The sequence below is a fragment of the Emys orbicularis genome, chromosome 13, assembly GCF_028017835.1.
Source record: "Emys orbicularis isolate rEmyOrb1 chromosome 13, rEmyOrb1.hap1, whole genome shotgun sequence".
Classification (NCBI taxonomy): domain Eukaryota; kingdom Metazoa; phylum Chordata; order Testudines; family Emydidae; genus Emys; species Emys orbicularis.
The window spans coordinates 33507491-33513490 of NC_088695.1; positions in this window are offsets into that span (position 1 = coordinate 33507491).

The following is a 6000-nucleotide window of genomic DNA, read 5'->3' on the forward strand; positions in this document are numbered from 1 at the left end:
AAGTTCTGATTGCTAAACCCTAAATAAATTAAAATGCTACAAACCAAAGTATCAGATTTTGATCTCAGATATGCTGGTGTAAATCAAAAGTAACTGCGGGTAAGTCAGTGGAATAAGTGATTTGCACTGATGTAACTGAGAACAGAATCCAGTTCTCAAGCCCCCAAAATCATAAAAAGGCCCCAATCCTGCACTCCTTTCTCAGGTAAAATGAGCATGATGATTGACAAACAATTAATAAGACATGGTCTGTGTCCAAGTTTGAACTAGCATTCTGGTTCAGATGTGACAAAACAATTTAGACATAAAGGGTATACCTGCATTGCAATAGAAAGGTGTGATTGCAGCATGAGTGGGCATAGCTGAGCTAGCTTTGATTGAGCCAGCTTGCTAAAAATGGAGGGTAGCCACAGCATGGACGGCGGCACAGGCTAGCTGCTGGTGTACAGTCTCACCCAGAACTCTGGGGACGTACTCAGGCAACAAGCCCATGCTGCTGTCACTACACTGCTACTTTTAGCAAGTTGGCTCAAAGCTAACTTGGGTATGCCTACTTGTGCTGCAATCATCCCTCCTGACTGCAGTGTAGACATACCCTACAAGTGCATGCTGCGATGGGATCATCTAGAGGAGGTGTATGAATTTTTAAAGACTTAATGGAATAAGTGAGTTTTGGGGGAGGATTTGAAAGAGAGAGAGTGCTAACATAGCACTTTTCATGTGGAGAACTTAAAGTACTATACAAAGGCAGGGAAGGTATTTATTATCCCCATTTTACAGAGGAGGAAATTGAGGCCCATAAAATGTTACACTTAAGGTCACACAATGAATCTGTGGCAGAGCCAAGACGAGAACCCAGCTCATTTGAGATTTAGGCTGGTCACTGATCCATTGGATCACGCTGCCAACTAGTAGCTCATTGAACACTTCAACTACAGTAACATTTATTCAGCACTCACATGACTGAGAACTGGGCTAATGGCAGTCTTAGAGAAACTTGCACTCTGGAGCCTTAGGTCTGGGTGCCCTGAGTCACTAACAGTTGGGAATATGCTTTTTGCTTTTGCTCTCAAATGACTTATAGGAAAATTGATTCAGAAGCTGGGAGCTGGCCAGTTAGGCTCAGCTACCAGCACTCTGCTTCCACTGACCTACGTCACAGCACAGATGCCAATAGCATGCTAAGATTTACGCAGACCAGTATTGGCATATAGGACCAAGTTCTGATTCATGAAGTTTATGAATCAGGATGAGCATGTGACCACAGTGAGTGTAACAAATCTATTCCATTTATGCAGTGCCTCCTATATGGAATTTAAAGTCAGCACCCATAACACACAGGGCTAGTGCAGCACGAGGGGATCTGCTGCATCGTAAATAATGAAAACAGGATGAGAAGGGGGTTAGCGCATATTTTGGTTAAGCATCAGACCTGACATTCATTGTCTCACCCATCTGTGATAATATTCAGGAGGCTGATAGCACAGACTTCATGGAGAAATTAACATCAGCAGCATCTGTGACACAATCAATATGATTTCATCCCGCAATTATCCATGTGAGACACTGGTGCAAGCGTGCTTTGCAGCGTGAAAGGAAAGAATCACCGAGTTTGTGATGCAAAAGGAGGATGATTTTTCGCTTATATAGGGATTTTAATATTGGTGGAGGATGCCACACTGGCAGTAACTGCCAAAAACACAGTGGTGAGTCTCAGAGCTGATTTTCTGGGTTTCAGAGCCTAGGCTCCAGCTGGAGCAGGAACATCGACATTGCTATTTCAGGCCTGCAGCGCAAGCCTGAGACATCTGTCCCAGGATCAGACACTCGCTGCCACAGGGTTTCTTTTTGCAGTGTAGATGTACCCTCAGAATCTGACTCTGATCTCTCTCATATCACTGTAACTCAGGAGTTGCCCCATTCAAATCAATGCAATTACACCAGCAACAAGCTGTTGTAACTGAGACGAGAATCAGGCTCTGATTTCCCACAAAAGCAGGTAGGGCCAGATTTTCAAGGATATTTAGGTGCCTAAAGAGGCAGGAAGGTGCATAGTGGGATTTCCTATTGATTTGAATGGGACATAGGAACTTAACTTTCTTAGGTGCTTTTGGACATACCTGCACCAATAGAGACCTAAATGCCTTTGAAAATCTAGCCAGTAGTTCCTTGGAAGAGACTTCATAAATTTCCCCTCACTGCTCCACCAATGTGCATCTGTATTGAACTGAAGGGACACACTCTAGGGGAGAGAAGGTAGTTCACTTTCTGTGCACTTTAGTTCTTGGCATCTATACTGAGACTGCCAAAAAAGGCGCCAGTTAGTGCCAGGCTTGGTGGTGGGTTAATGATGTGAGAGTGCTGTCCCTGGAAACTGCTCTCAGCTATCCAAGTCAGTTCACATACATGAATGAACAGCCATCAGATGACAAAAACTGACCTGGGGTGACAACCGGTTACCTAGAGGTGAAACGCCAATTACTAGTCACTGGGCCATCCAGTCCTCGGTTCAGATAGTGACTCAGGGGCTGCCTTTGTCTAATAAACTAGCAAATGACACTTGTCAGTCATTTGAAAAACATGATTCTTGATTAAGTGGTTAAGAAAATGCAAAGCTCAACTAAGATTCTTTCAAAATAAACCCAAAAGGCTGTTTGATGTCCCTCTTAGTAACTGGGTTTGTGGGTATGGAAAAGAAGAAATTAATGGGATTGCACGAAGGCATAAGGGCCAATGCTGGGGGAGCACATTGCTGGATCAGGACCTTAGGGCCCAATCCAAACACCCACTGAAGTCAATAGAAAGACTCTCATGGACTTCAATTGGCATTAAATCAGGCTCTGATGTTGTAAGCTATTCAGGGTGTAGATATCATCCCTATTTGCCTATAAAGTGTCATGCATTTTTATAATAGCATAGACATAGTAATAAACAACAATCCCTTCTCATTAATAGAATAAATAATGTACGATATTAAAAATTACCAGTAAAATCCAGCTATTTGACAGTCAGCTTCTTTGCATGTAGGTCCCAGTCCACCTCCCCCTAAAGTCAATGGGAGCCTTTTCATTGACTTCCAAGGAGCTGGATTGAGCCTGTAGAGGTTGTCTACTCTTGGGCGGGCACAGTTATACTGCTGTAAAGGTGCTCATAGCTGCATAGCTTATTCCCATACAAGGAGGGAAATAGGTTATACCAGTAGACAGCACCTTTATACTGGTATAATTGCATCCACACTAGGAGTTGCCTCTGTATAACTATTTCATTTAAAAAAAAAAAGTCATATTCTGAACCAAAATAGTTATGCTGGTAAATATAGTTAGAGGAATGCTGTATGTAGACCAGGCCTTTGTTAGCAACTTTCATCCAACAATCTCTTTAGAAACATAAGTTTCACGATGCTGTTCCCAAGCCACTGGAAATAAATGCTCCTAGTTTGTGATCAGCAGAACTGTTCACATTAATTCTAGTCTTGTACCCAAGGCAATCCCATTTTTTGATATACACGCTCAGTCTGCTTTAATTTCTCTTCATTAGGTAAAGGAAACCTCATTGTGCTCCATAGGAGTGCCTACATTTTAGAGACTAAACGAAGGAAGCAAGACACGTTAAGAATGTAACACACTTGCAGAAGCAGCAGCCTGAATAGAAAGCATAATTTGGGGCAGATGTTCATCCCATTTAATTTTTTCCATTGCAGACTCAATGAGTTTAATGTTAATGAAAGGGGCTACACAGAGGGCACTGGAAACTGTATTTCTCTCTTCACCCACAGATCTGATACAGCATGGGAAGCAGCTCTGCAAATTTGTCCACACCCACCACAGCAACAACATTCCTCAGCTTTGACCTGGAGATCATGGGCCAAATTTTCTGCTTGTGTAACTATTTTGATTACCGCGCCTCATAATAAAAACTACCATTGCAATTTGGCTTCCTTACTGGTTAAGGATTGAACGCATCTTCTCATCTCTAGAGAAATTAAGACAAAGTAAGTGTTGACATAACTCCATTGAAGTTACACCCACAGAAAACTTGGCCCCATTTCTCTAGAGACAAGAGAGAATATATTTAGCAACTATGGTCTATTCGGTCCTTGGTCTCTCTACTATGGCTGTCAACAAAGTGTCCAATTTGCAATGAAGGTTTTTATTATGTTCACACCTATAAGCTAGGAACTTGAATGTGACCAAAGGCTCTTAAGCAAAGTAAGCAGTCATGGGATAAGAGGGATGATCCTCTCATTGATCAGTAACTGGTTAAAAAAGATAGGAAACAAATGGTAGGAATAAATGGCCAGTTTTTACAATGGAGAGAGGTAAATGGCAGGGTCCCCCAAGGATCTGTACTGGGGACCAGCACTGTTCCACATTTCATAAATGATCTGGAAAAGGAGGTGAACAGTAAGGTGGCAAAGTTTGTAGACAATACTAAATTACGCAAGCTAGGTAAGTCCAAAGCTGACTGCGAAGAGTTACAAAGGCTCTCACAAGACTGAATGGCTGGACAAGAAAATAGTAGATGAAATTCAATATTGATAAATGTAAAGCAATACACATTGGAAAACATAATCCCAACTACACATACAAAATGATGGGTTTCGGAAATAGCTGTTCTCCCACTCAAGAGAGCTTGGAGTCATTGTGGATAGTTCTCTGAAAACATCTACTCGGTGTGCAGTGGCAGTCAACAAAGCTAACAGAAGGTTAGGAAGCATCAAGAAAGGGATAGATAAAACAGAAAATATCATAATGCCACTATATAAATCCATGGTACACCCACATGTTGAATGCTGCATACAGTTCTGGTTGCTCTTGTCACACTGTCTGCAATGGCTCATGGCTGACAGTATCAACTTCAGGGCAGACTGTCAAAAAGCAGGGCAGACATCCCAAACTGGTTGTAAATTCTATAATTACATTTCACCAACCCAGTAACAAATGTGAACTCCTGGATTACTGTAACAGTCTTACCATGGAGTCACAGACAGTCCCCTTGGGCACTCCAGTGTATCTTGCCACCCAGACAAGTTGGACTATGTGATATATGGTGACTTACACCTAGGGCGACCAGACAGCAAGTGTTAAAAATTGGGACGGGGGTGGGGGGTAATAGGAGCCAATATAAGAAAAAGACCCCAAAATCGGGACTGTCCCTATAAAATCGGGACATCTGGTCACCCTACTTACACCAAAAATCACAAAATATTCAGGAGTCCAGTGGCACCTTAAAGACTAACAGATTTATTTGGGCATAAGCTTTCGTGGGTAAAAAACCACTTCTTCAGATGCATGGAGTGAAAATTACAGATACAGGCATATATATAATGGCACATGATGAGAATGGAGTTTCCTTACAAGTGGAGAACCAGTGCTGACAAGGCCAATTCAGTCAGGGTGGATGTGGTCCACTCCCAATAATTGATGAGGAGGTGTCAATAGCAAGAGAGGGAAAATTGCTTTTGTGGTGAGCCAGTTACTCCCAGTCCCTATTCAAGCCCAAATTAATGCTGTTAAGTTTGCAAATGAATTGTAGTTCTGCAGTTTCTCTTTGAAGTCTGTTTTTGAAGTTTTTTTGTTGCAGGATGGCTACTTTTAAATCTGTTGTTGAATGTCCAGGGGGATTGAAGTGTTCTCCTACTGGCTTTTGTATGTTACCGTTCCTGATGTCTGATTTGTGTCCATTTATTCTTTTACGTAGAGACTGTCCAGTTTGGCCAATATACATGGCAGAGGGGCATTGCTGGCACATGATGGCATATATCACATTAGTAGATGTGCAGGTGAATGAGCCCCTGATGGTGTGGCTGATGTGGTTGGGTCCTATGATGGTGTCGCTAGAGTAGATATGGGGACAGAGTAGGCAACAGGGTTTGTTACAGGGATTGGTTCCTGGGTTAGTGTTTCTGTGGTGTGGTGTGTGGTTGCTGGTGAGTATTTGCTTCAGGTTGGGGGGCTGTCTGTAAGCGAGGACTGGCCTACCTCCCAAGGTCTGTGAGAG